Below are 13,111 nucleotides of genomic sequence, written 5' to 3' on the forward strand. Positions count from 1 at the left end.
GAACTTTTGAAAAAAACCACTCCCCTAACCGACAAAAGTTTCACCAACAAAAGCGCCAGTGTGGACAGCACGACATAGCTACTGCTGCCCGTTGGCTGTGCTGCTGTAAAGTCCATAGTGTAGACATAGCCCACGTCTGGAGTAGGAGTGATCTTTGGTAAGCTTATTAGCATGCATGTAGGTTCAGTTATTGTTTTAATACATTTTTTCTATAATGTTTTCACCTTAAGAACAAATGTGCTTGCTTAGAAATAGCTGTTGTGGTAACTTGTAACTGTTGTCAATTACAGCTGTTCATAGCCTTTTGACAGAAAGTAAAGCACAGATGCTGGCCTGTTTAGGCAGTCTGGTTTGTTGGGGATATCACAGTGTAGGCAGGGAGCTGTGCTGCCTGGAAAAAACCTGGTCAGGAAGGGGGAGATGTAGGTCTCTGGCCCAAGAGAGGTGATGGCTGGGAGCTGGAAGCCTAAAAGTGGGTGCCCCTGGTGGACCACGGAGGGGGAGACAGGTGCAGTTGCTCTGAACTGTAACAGATGGCATTTAACAAATAATTATATATGATGCCCCGAAAGCCTGAAGTTTAATTATAAAAGAAATCATGTATGATTTCAAACAGCCTGTTCAGCTACTCGTGTCATGTGTCCCCCCAATTGGGAGTGGGGTCACAGTCACATTTTGGGGAACTCCTCAGGCAGGCTAGGAAACAATGACAATGAGACCTGCCTTAGTCATTCTCCGATGGGGTCTCTTAAATTCACTGTCTCTTGTTACTCCCCACATATCTCTGATCTGATCACCCCCCCCCATGCATTCCTTTGCTCCTTCTTGCTCTCTGTTCACTTCTCATCCCCCCCATTAATACTTCGTCTTCCTCATTCCCTGCTTCTCTTCCTCCCCCTGCTCCCACCACCTCATCCCCTGCTTTCCGGACCTCACCCCTCTTCCTTCTTCACCACACCTCATCCCTGCTCCTTCCTCCCCCCTGCTCCTCCCACTTCACCCCTCCTCCCCACCTCATCCCTGCTCCTTCCTCCCCCTTTCCCTCAACACCTCATCTTCTTCCTCCCCCACCTCATCCCCCGCTCCCCCCCCACTTCACCCCTCCTCCCCCACCTCATCCCCCGCTCCCCCCTCCTCCCCCACCTCCTCCCCCGCTCCCCCCCACTTCACCCCTCCTCCCCCACCTCCTCCCCCGCTCCCCCCCACTTCACCCCTCCTCCCCCACCTCATCCCCCGCTCCCCCCCACTTCACCCCTCCTCCCCCACCTCATCCCCCGCTCCCCCCCCACTTCACCCCTCCTCCCCCACCTCATCCCCCGCTCCCCCCCCACTTCACCCCTGCGCCCCCCCATATCCCCTGCTTTCCCAATCTCACCCCGCTTCATCCCCTGCTCCCTCCCCCCAGCTCTCCCCACAACTCACCCCCGCTCCGCCGTCATCCCCCGCCGGCCCCCGCACACCCGCCCTGTCCCCGCTCTCGATGGCGTCAGCGAGGGGGATTGGCCAGCGGGTCCCCCCCCGGCCCCCCCTCCCGCGCTCTCAGCCATTTTAAGCAGCGGGAGGAGCCAGCAGCCGGGGTCGCTCGCTGCAGCCTGAGCCTGGGCTCCGCGCCGCAAGCGGGTGAGTGCGCCGCTCCTCCCCGCGCCCACGGCCCTTCCCGCGGGGGGAGTTTGCTGCCCGCTTCGCCTGGGGCGGCGGGAGTCGCTGCGCCCCGGCGGGCCTCGGGCGAGACGCGCGGCGGGCGGGGGATTCCCCCTCCGGCCCTGGGGGCGGGGACCCTGGCGGGCGGCGGACAGCTCCTTCCTGAGGGCGGGCTGGCCGGCCGGCCGGCCGGAGCGGGCGGCGGGGAGATGCTGCTGCGTGGGCCGCAGGCGGGGGGCCCGGGCCGATGTGTCCTTTAAAGCCTCGTGGCGCGCCGGGTAACTCGCTTTTCCAGCTTCTCCTTCCCCCTCACGCTGCCGGCCCGGAGCCGCAGTCCTCGGCCTGCTCCCCAGCCCTTCTCCCCCGGCCGCTTCGCTGTGCCCTCGGGCTGCATCACCCGCGGTCCGGACACGGTGAAATCTCTGGGGCCTGCGTCTGGGTTTGGCGTGTGTGGCGTGGCCGGCACCGTTATCGCCCCCTTGACGCGTGCTCTCCAGGGGTGCTGAACGCCGAGCAGGTGTCTGGAGTGTGGCACTTGCCCAGCAGCATCGCCTCCTTCGCCTCCTGTGTCCTGCCTCGCCGCTCGCTGCAGAGCCAGTTGCTCGCTGAAGTTGCCCTGCATCAGCAGCATCCCCCCCCCCCCCCCCCCAGCCCCCGGCTCATTCCCCCCCCCAGCCCCCGGCTCATTCCCATCGGCCTTCCCAGGGGCTGGATGCAAAGCAGATGGCTCTTTATGACCTCAGCGGTGATATCTTCTCCCGCACACGCCCCTTTCCTGGTTGCAGAGAAGGCTGGGCTCAGGAAGTGGCCTGATGCTGATGTAGTGTTCGCACACGCAGACACACAAAAAAGCAGGAAAATGTGATTCATTGCTTAGCACCATCCAAGGTTGCATATTTTCTGTTTCACGTCATGGCAAGAGCATATGCTAAATGCAGAGCAAGAAAGTGGCGTTTTCCTCTTTGAAATACAAACTGAATTTTATAGAATTGTAAAATCTTTGCTGTGTGGTTTTTGGGGGTTGTTTTTCAAGCTGATAAGCATACACGTGTATTTACTGCATAGGAGGTAATGACACTTAAATAAGCCAGTTTGGGGGGCACTGGGGATTAATTTTTCTGGATAATGTAGGAAGTCCAAGTTCTGTTGTAATTCTTTTTACCAGTTGTTGCTTTGAGGAAAATATTGTAGATCATTTTCTGAACCATGATGCATTAGTTATCTTTTTTCGGTTGTCATCTTACTCTTTAAGTCTTCAGACAAGGACCTTTAAGTAAAGCTTAATAGCATGAAAAGATTTAGCCCAAGCTGAGAAACACTATAAATCAAGTTTCAGAGTAGCAGCCATGTTAATCTGTATTTGCAAAAAGAAAAGGAGTACTTGTGGCACCTTAGAGACTAACTCAAATAAATTGGTTAGTCTCTAAGGTGCCACAAGTACTCCTTTTCTTTTTACTACAAATCAAGTGAATTGGCTGCCACAATCACTTAAGATTTTTAAAGACCGTTGTCAGGTTACAGTCCTCCCCTACATTGTTGCTACCATCTTAGGTTATTAAAACCTAGATATTAATCCAGTTTACTTTTGACCGATAATATTGTTTCTTACATTTCCATCATTGCCAATCCCAAGTACTCAGAAATCATGAGTCAGGCCACAATGATCATGAGACTGTCATAAAAATAATGAAATTATTAAAAATAATACACTCTAGGTTCTTTTAAATTTGCCTTCTGATTTGGGGACTTTTTAAGGTTCATGTTGTCAAGCTTTTCTCCACAACCATAATGCCTAGAATCTTACTTTTTAAAAAAATCAAAAGCTCAGATTCTCTTGGGATCAAAAACAAACAAACCCTACCAACTATCATGAGACTTATAATGAAAATCAGTAGTAGCCAACTCTGCCACCCATCTCAAACAACCGATTTAGACTAATGAGTTTGACTTTCTGTCTTTCATGAAGTAAAATAAAGCTGCAATTGGGTTGAAAATAATTTAGGAGAAGGCTTACATTTAGAAAAAGCTTGTTTCATTTGAATTTTGAAGTTGTTTTAGTATTACAGTAGTTCTAAAAAAACATTTTTGCATATTTAAATTAACAGCTTCTCTACACTGATGGATAGTTTGGGCCTAAATTACCCATCAGAAAATAATACAAAAAATGAATGAGACCTGATCTTGCTAAGGGTTTCTTAATGCATCCATTGTTCAAGTACCTTTCAGGCAAGTATCCATGTATAACTAACTACCTACATACATAATGTGTTGACAGATGGTAGAATACTTCATTATTGGACTGTATTTATTGGGAGCTATAATGATTTACACCGGCTAAGGATCTGGATCTGTTCTTGGGATAACCCTCATTCTTCTTGTAAGAGTACTTCACCTCGCCTAAAACTAGAAGTTTCACCTCTAGAAGGCATTATTAAATTCAAATATTCACAAGCTTCTGAATGTATTTCTGGTAGGTTAAACATACCCTATCATGCTATTTTAAAATTGAGTTAACATTTGAATAAAATATTAAACAGGGATATGAGCTCGAGCCAAATAATTGAATATTATGCAAAATGAGTATATTTTGCTGGTTAATTTTAATGGTATTTGGCAGTTTAGAGAAAGTAACTTATCTTTGTCTCGGATGACTATGCAAGATATAAATGTTTTTTTAAAAAAAGTTAATTACTGAGGGTATAGTAGAGCTGGAATAAATACATGAACAAGTTTCCATTGCATGTTTGGTTGTTCATACAGTCATTTATCTTGAGGACTTTTTTTTTTTTTTAGGATAGCTTGGAGGAAAGGAAGTTTGAGTGGGGGAGTTTTTTTCCAGAAGGATGCAGGATGTACAGTCACACTATAGTGTTTTTTTATTTTGGTTAATTCACGTAGTTGGCTGCCATTACACCATCTAACCTCTGGTAATAGGTGGCACACACATTTTCGTCAGCCATACTTATCAGTCACCCTGTTTCGTAGAATGGCCAGAAGTAGCTGCTTTAGGGTTTGTCTTCACTGCAAAGTTAACTTGAATTATAACTGAACTGTTGCATCTAACTGGAGTCCCATCCACACACAAACCCCCTTAATTCAAGTGTGGTGGTGCTTCTAACTCAAGTTGGCTGACCTAAGGGGAGGAGGGGAGGGAAATGTAAATTTGAGCGAGTACAGCTCAGCAGCTGCTAATACGACTACTTCGTAGCAAGGTTGCAGGCTAGCAGGGCTTGAGTGCTACTAGTCCTCCAGTGCCTTCCCACAGTTCCCCCGTGTACCCAAAAAGGACGGACAAATTCTCCCACCATTTATTGGAAAAGAATCATAGAATGGCTCAGCTTACTGCAACACTAAGAACTTTGGGATGTACCCTGAGGAGTGCAACACTACTGTGGATGCAGTGAACGTTGGTGGACACACTGAAAACTCCCTTGAGCTACGCTAACCTGAGAGGAATAATTTGAGCATAGATACTTGTGTAAACTCTGCAATGAAGACCTGCCCTTAAAATGGGGTAACCCAATTAGCCTTTCTTCTGCTCATATAACTCAGCATGCTGTTCTTGTTATATTAAGCTTACAAGCCCCTCTCCACTCAGACTGATCTTTGTTTTGTTTGTATTCTGTCACTTCATAGTTTTGAACTGTATGGTCATCTGGGCAGGGAATCTTATTCATTTGCTTAATTTGCTTTCTGTATGTCATTGTGTACCTCTACAGAGCTAAGTAAACTGTAGATAACATAGAACCTCTTAGGGTATTCCTACACTGCAGCTTGGAGTATGCCTCCCACCCTGGGTACACACTTACACTATCTCAGCGTGAGCTAGTGTGCTAAAAATAGCAGTATGGCTATTGCGGCGCTCAAACCCACCTGACCTTGTGGGTCTGAGCTCTGGTGGCTAACCCTAGCCTTTATCAGTGCCCCACCATCCACACTGCTATTTTTAGCGCACTAGCTCAGCTAGAACTAGTGTGAGTTGGTCCCCCTAGGCTGTAGGTGACACTCCCTGCTATAGTGTAGACATACCCTTATATGTACTTGTGCTGGGAGTTAGTCTCCTCTCAGAATTGGTTATCCTCAGTGCCTGTGAGAGAACTTTTGCATATGGCTTTTATACACCTAAACTGAAAAGAGCTGATGGAATAAGATTATGCATAGATCTCTAAAAAGGGAGGATGGTTCAGGCATCAGTGGGACTTGGGAGACCTGGGATCAATTCACTGCTTTGTCAGAGCCTTATTGTGTGACTGAAGTGACTTAGTCTCTTTGTGCCTTAGTTCCCCATCTGTAAAATGGCAATAATAATACTTCCCAACTTCACGTGGGTGTTGAGGATGAATACATTAAAGATTGTACGGTGCTCACATAATATTGTAATGGGGACCATATAAGTACCTAGAATAAATGGATCTGCTGTGTCTATGTAGTCTGAAGCCATCCCGATGAGTAAAATTTTAAATATTATACAAGCTTATCAGGACAGGAATTATCTCCATATGTATTTGTACAGTCTCTTGTCCAATGGATCGCCATCGTGATTGAGGCCTCTGGGTCCTACCATTATATAAACAGTTTGATTATAATAAGACCTGTATGTAAAATGTGTAAGGGGAGTTTTACAGTTGCTATTTTCAGTATTACACGTAGTTTTGAGTCCTTCCCTAAAAAAATATGATGGCCTAACTAATGTTCCAAAGAAATTTGAAGCACAACAAAGTGTTGTCTTTTATAACTAGGCATGTGGACTATAAAGTATGCATTTATGTCACTATTAATTAAAAATATTAGATACTGTAACAATGTATTCAGCAGACTTTTCTTCCCAAGACTTTGGACTGAGTACAAGTCTTATGAATAGAAGGTCATTTAACTCTGAATTTGTCACCGCCACATTGGCGGTATTACCGTTTTCATTTATGTTAAGTGATAGTGGTTATTTTGCTGTTCATTTTTGAAGGGATAACAACCTATTCATTTCAAGTATTCTTGCTATAAAATTCTTTTCAGAAAGGATAATAAGAGTCACAGAGAACCCACTATAATATCAAGTAGATCCCACAGGAAGATGGCATTTTATTTCACACTTCTTCCAGGATACATTAATCCAGTACAGTGTGAGGACCTGTCTGCGCTGTGCATTAGTCTGCACTAGAGAGGTGTAAGTTCTAGGACACACTAGGGTGTTGCATAGTGACTAGCCTGTGTGGACCCTTTTGGCGCGCACACACAGAGCTCCCTTGTGCGTATTAATGTAGTACCATTTGAAATTTTCTTTACTGTGGAATCTAATCCATAGAGCTGAGCTCCTTAACTCCCATTGAAGTCAAGGAGAGTTGAAAGTGCATTGCACTTTTTATACAGTCATGTCTTTAATGGGATGGTGCACCTTAAAGTCAAGGAAATATTTGTATTTAAGCTTTATGTACTACTGCATTGTGTCTAATATCAACATACCATGTATTGTGCAAATGAGGCATTGCCTTTAAGACAGGGTGATCCGTAGATAAACTTACAGTTCTTTCTGAAGCAGCGTTGAGGGCTAAGGTATAGTCAACTAATAGTGAGTTCTCTCTTGATTAAACTGATGCAACAGCCAAAACTTATTAGGAATTGCTCTTCTTGATGTATTTTTTTAAAAGCACTTGCATTTTGTTAATTTGGTTATTCTATATGGTAATCCATATAGAAAATATGCATATGAATAAGGGCCATGTTGTATTAACTTGCACAGTGTGACGGGGCAAGGCCAGATGGCTATAGAAAAGTAGTGGGAGATAGATATATTAGCTTCAGGCTAAACAAATCCCTGGTACCAGGATAAGTGAAATGGCAGCTGCTCCAGGTCAATTAAGACACCTGGGGCCAATTAAGAACTTTCCAGAAGGCAGGGAGAAGGCTAGGTTGATTGGGACACCTGAAGCCAATCAGGGGCTGGCTGAAACTAGTTAAAAGCCTCCCAGCCAGTCAGGTGGGTGTGCATGTCAGGAGCTGTGGGAGGAAGTTGTGCTGTTGGAGAGGCTGAGTAGTACACACCATATCAGGCACAAGGAAGGAGGCCCTGAGGTAAGGGTGAAGTGGAGTCTGAGGAAGTGAGGGCTGCTGTGGGGGAAGTAGCCCAGGGAATTGTACATGTCATGTTTCTAAAAGGTCAGCTACCATAGCTGATACTATTAGGGTCCCTAAGCTGGAACCCGGAGTAGAGGGTGGGCCCTTACCTTTGCCCCCTAATTAATCACTGAGACTGGGAGACAACAGAGACTGTGCAAGGAAGGATAACTTCTCCTCACCTCCCTTGCTGGTTTATAATGAAAATGGCTCAGTAGACAGTGACCCTTCTCTCTAGAGAGAGAAGGGTTATGTGCAGGGTCACGGTGAGCCTCTGAGGCTAGCGAAATCCACCAGGAAACGTGGGACCCACAGAGGCAAGGACAGAGCTTTGTCACAACAGCTACAGAGAAGGAAAATACCTTTTTTTATTCAATCTCTCCAAAGTTAGATTACATGTAACACAAAGTAAAATAGTACTAACAATGTCTTTTTGTCCTGTTACTATTAACCTGAATGTATTTATCAGATGGTAAATTGTATATGCTTCTAATTCCAGCACCTGGAATCTGTATATATGTATGTTTTTGTTTTAATCCAGAAAGAGCTCTTTAATTTCCATTGTAAATGGGTTAGATGTGTTTATTTCACAAGCATGTAAATAGCTTTTGCATTTTTAAGAGCGGGGTGGGGGGGAAGTTTAGCTTTTAAATAGCTCTGCCAGTAATGCATGTATTGTACAAACCTGTTTACATGGGGAAGAGGAACAGCTGGAAGACAGAACTAAGCTTGTTCAAGTTTGTGTTTGTAGCAGACCTACTCAAAAAAGAGTGGAGGAACAGCCTGCCAGCACAACTGCACCTGGTACCGCAATTTGGTGTATAAGGACAACATCCACACACTCTTAGTACGTTAGGCTTATGTCCAAGTCACAGAAGATAAACTGTATAACTGTTTAAATATCAGACTCTAATACTTCAGAGCTTCTTCATCTGGGCCATAACAGTAGTTCTGCATAGACTCTCTCCTGTTGCTTGACATGCTTTTAGTAATTTTACTGCAGTGTGGCTGACCAGCTTAGTTTCCTTTTATGAAGTGGGACTTACTGGAACATTGTGAAGAAGCTGAAAGTTTTAGTCCAAATAGTTAAGAATTGGAATTTTTTTGGTGGTGAATGCACCTAGCAGCACAAACGAACCCTGAGCCTACCCAAAAGATAAGTACACCTACAAAGGGGTCACAAACAAATATGGGACTATTTTAAAAACAAAACAAAACCCACCTGTGATTTGTGTTCACTTCTTAATCTGGATACAAACATTGCACTAATGAAATAATTTTTCAGCACCTAGTCCTTCCTGTGCAAACAATCAAAAGCCTTCCCAGATTCCAAGTTTGCAAATAAAATTATAACAAGATCACAAGTCCTCACCGAGGGTTTTGCAGTCTCCCCCCAGATAGAGCCAGCTCTCTAACCTTCATCTCTAACTAGGCTTTAAAGGAGTACCTCTTATGAGTAGAGCTTTTTAAAGGAAATCTGAGGATAATTAACACTTTTTATATAATAAATCCTCTTCTTCCCGAGAGAAAGAACTCTCAGAACAAACATGCCCAACAGTGTCTGCTACCTATCACTCTCCTCAATGCTATATAATTCTAAAGCTGCTTTATCACATAGTGCCATGTTACATAAAAGGTTTATTAAAAAGGGTTAATCTAACTCCTTTTGTATCCTATTAAAGAGGGTCTGGTGCCTTAAGTAGCTACTCAGCCACTGAATTATCTAGTCCTCTAGCAAAAGCATTTGGTTATACCAGTACAAGATCTGCAATAAAAGCCTCCTAGGATTTTTTTTTCTTTTGTCCTGAACAAGCAGGCTCTTTATGCTTTTGGCCTAAATAAACATAAATACTACAGTAAGGCTTCAAACCCTTCCAGACCTTGCTCTCTCAATACTTCAGGTTTTTCCTCAAAATTCTTCCCTTTTTCCAGTAACTATTCTAGTTTCCCACTTAATCTCATGAATGGGGGAAGAGGGGGCAGAAAGGGGTGGAGTGGCTGTGTAGTTACCTCAGAACTTCATGTGCTATTGAAGGAAGTTCTCTTATATTGTTAGGGTATTGTCATGCTGTTTAAGGGGTTTAGCAACCTATATTTTTCCATTAAACAGCTAGTTAATAACAACTTCCCACACATCCCAATATTAGAGGATATATACTACACTTTAGTTAGTAACCTCACTTCCTCTTTTAAAGTGCAATTAAATTTAAAGAACTGTTGCAACATTATTATTGACATTGTCCCCTCTGGTCCATACAAAACACTACCACCAAAATTCTCTCCCTCACCCATTGATCCAACTCATTAAATTCCTTCTCTGGCTGCCCTTATCATACTGCATTTAGTTTAAACTTCTTTGTACAACCCCATTCCCCGGCCTATATCTACAACCTCATCTCCTACAGAATGACTCTGAACAATGTGAAAACTTAAGGTGGGCTTTAAAAAAAAAAAAAAAAGAAAGAAAGAAAGAAACAAACCCCTTAGAACAATCTAATGATCTCAAGGAAAGCAACATAACATATGGTTACACCTAAATCTTTTCACGGAGTTGTGCAAAAGTCAGAAAATTCTATTAGTCTCTTAAAAGAAACTTTCTGAGCCATATTTTAAGTTGGTTTTGGACATGGAAGATCTGTATTAGTTTGACATAGTTTAGCTTTAAAACAAAGGACTGGGAGGATAAATCCTGATGCATTTTTATGAATAATTACCATTTAGTTAGTATAATTCAGTAAAAAGGTGGTGTTTTGGGCATCTAATTGCCAGATGCCTTTCATTTAAGAAAACTAAATTGAATCCATATACAAATATATAGGATTCTGTAAACTCATCTCACAATTGACTCCACAAAAGTTTAATTTAAATATTGCATTGCTAAAACTCAGTCTAGTTGTTATAAAAGCATTTCATCTAAGGCCTGGTCTACACTTAAAACTTAGATCAACATAGCTACCATGCTCAGGGATATGAAAACCCCATATCCCTGAGCACTGTAGTTGCACTGACTTAAATCCCTGACAAAGACACAGCTAGGTTGACGAAAACATTCTTCTGTTGACCTATTTACCATCACTTGGGGAGGGGAGATACTACAGCAATAGAATAACCCATTTTGTTGCTGTATAACTTCCCCATAGTATCTATACTATAGCCATAACTGTGCTGCTGTAACCCCTTAGTGTAGACAAGCCACAGGAGTATATTTATCAGTTAAGATTCATTTTGCAAGTTTAATACTGGTATTACATGCTATGTGACTTGGATATCTGAGGGTACGCACAGTATATGGTTCAGTTAAAAATCTCCCATCTAAGAACGTCAGTGTAATGTGTTGCAAACTGTTTTGTTTGACTTCCAGTGAAATGGTCAATCTGTTCTATTTTAAAATAGAGCAGAGCATGTTATACAATTGCAGGTACTTTGATTGCCAGTAAGTTGCTGATGGAGCTCACATTATTGCAGTAATCTAAGACAATATTTTGATTGAAAGGTTTGTTTGTGTGCTTGTATTTTAAACAGTGTTTGTCAACCTTTTTTTGTTTTAAAAACAGCCATTTGACTCGGCTACTGAAAGGTCAATTGCAGTATGGTTATATGCACTTCATTAAATATCTTCTGGAATAATTGGCTCATTATACTTCAAGGTAAAATAAATACTTTTTTTTCTGACCTCTGCTGCTAATAAGTAACAATACTGGCAATAGCAAGTGGTGCTTCATTATTTATAAACTTTGTTGAAATCCTACGTACACGTTTAACTTTCTCACCTCAGGAGTAGTTATGGCTTGACTGGAGCTGTAAGGGGAAATATGAGCATTCTTGAAGTTGCTAGAAACATTTTCTAGTTCCACTATAGCTTCTTGAGTACCTCTGCATCCTAGTCTTCCTCCTGTCAGGCATTACCTAATTAGCTAGTCAGAGTGGTGACAATGCCCTCCTACATGACGGGGCTGTCACCCAGACATATGATTCACTAGTGACTGACTTGTACTTCAAGACCATAAGGCATAGTTTTTAAAGTAGTTACATTGTTCCTTAAATATTACCATACACACCCCACGATTATCATTAGTGATAAGTTACAAGTTTTCAGTAGAGACATTATGTGCTACCCTTGATGGATAAATACCATGGAAGTGGTGTATTCAGTGTGATGGTGTATCAGGTCTGAGGCAGGAGTTGCTTTTAAAGAAGGGTGAACCCTTGCCCATTGGCACCAGTGGGCCTCTGTGTCGCAGTGCTGATCTCACTGAAGGGAAGAAAAAAATACTTTTAACACCCACGGTCCTCTTCTTGACTAACAAAAGAGAGATAAAGAGTTATGGACCCTAGAGAAATATCTCCTCCTTCAGGCAGATGGAAGGCCACTATGATACGAAAGCTCTGAGTGTTGGGAGAAGCGGGTGTTTTGTATTTATCACCAGTTAAGTAGCTTGGATAGTCAAATATCCAATCTGTAGGCCTCAAACAACATTTCAGGCTTCTTTAACCATTGCTTATGAAGGTTTCTGTTTTGGAGAATAAAGACCTAACACATTTAATTTCTACATAACTCCTCTTGATAGAGTTGTGGCCTCTGGCTACTGTTACTGGAGAACCTTGTGTTTAATTTTAAAAAGTGGCTTGTGTAGGAAATATGAAAATTTAAAGACAAGCCTCTAACTCTTCCTTTAAAAAACAAAGGCAAAAAATCAAACAGTCATTTCACTATCATACTGATGATGGCTGATATCTAAGAGGGCAGGAAGTAAAAAATGCAAATGCAAAATTGATGGTTTCCTTGATAGTGTGTGTGTGTTCATATGTAAAAGGATACATTTATAAAAAATGATGACAAAGCATTTTTTCCCCAGTAATAAATTGAATCCTAGATAGATAAATGGATATTTCAGACAACCAGATGTCTCATTTAATACAATAAACTGAGTCTAACACATTCAACTGTTTCCTCTCTGACTTTAAACTAGTTATTAATAAACTATGCATTAGTCAGTGTGTAGTAGTTGCAAAAAAAAAAGGGGGGGGGGACTGGATATCTAAGCAAAAAAAGTTTGCATCATAATTTGTCAGGATACTTGAAGTAAAAAGGAGATGCTGCTGTAGTGCATAGTTTCAAATGAATGCAAATGAATAGCATAGGATGGATTAATTTTATCCAGAATCCTTTAATACAGCATACGAGGGGATTCTCTGTAATGTTTGCCAGTGTACATTACATATTTAGCTGATCAGACTGGCATATTTTCTCAATTACTTGTATGATCCACCCCCTCAGCCAGAGAGGTGGTTATTGGGCAAAACTGATACATTTAGTTTTCTTCCCTACAGGAAGTCTGTTGTGGCTGACTGTTTGGTGTTA

General features: G+C 42.7%; 1 protein-coding gene across 13 annotated transcripts in view; it reads left to right on the plus strand.

Annotated features, from left to right (window-relative positions):
* The first annotated feature begins 1,516 nt into the window (after positions 1 to 1,516).
* Positions 1,517 to 13,111, plus strand: part of ACSL4 (acyl-CoA synthetase long chain family member 4) — a 48,277-nt gene continuing 36,682 nt past the window's right edge. For 4 of the 13 annotated variants that reach the window (XM_073361220.1, XM_073361223.1, XM_073361219.1 and 1 more), the window contains exons 1-2: positions 5,551 to 8,596; positions 11,304 to 11,396. The gene's annotated coding sequence lies outside the window, so the exon portion shown is untranslated. Of the gene's footprint in view, positions 1,621 to 3,746; positions 3,868 to 5,543; positions 8,597 to 11,303; positions 11,397 to 13,111 lie in introns of those variants that run through there. The other 9 variants (XM_073361210.1, XM_073361215.1, XM_073361221.1 and 6 more) reach the window with 7 other exon arrangements.

This window comes from Lepidochelys kempii, chromosome 9, assembly GCF_965140265.1.
Source record: "Lepidochelys kempii isolate rLepKem1 chromosome 9, rLepKem1.hap2, whole genome shotgun sequence".
Lineage (NCBI taxonomy): Eukaryota > Metazoa > Chordata > Testudines > Cheloniidae > Lepidochelys > Lepidochelys kempii.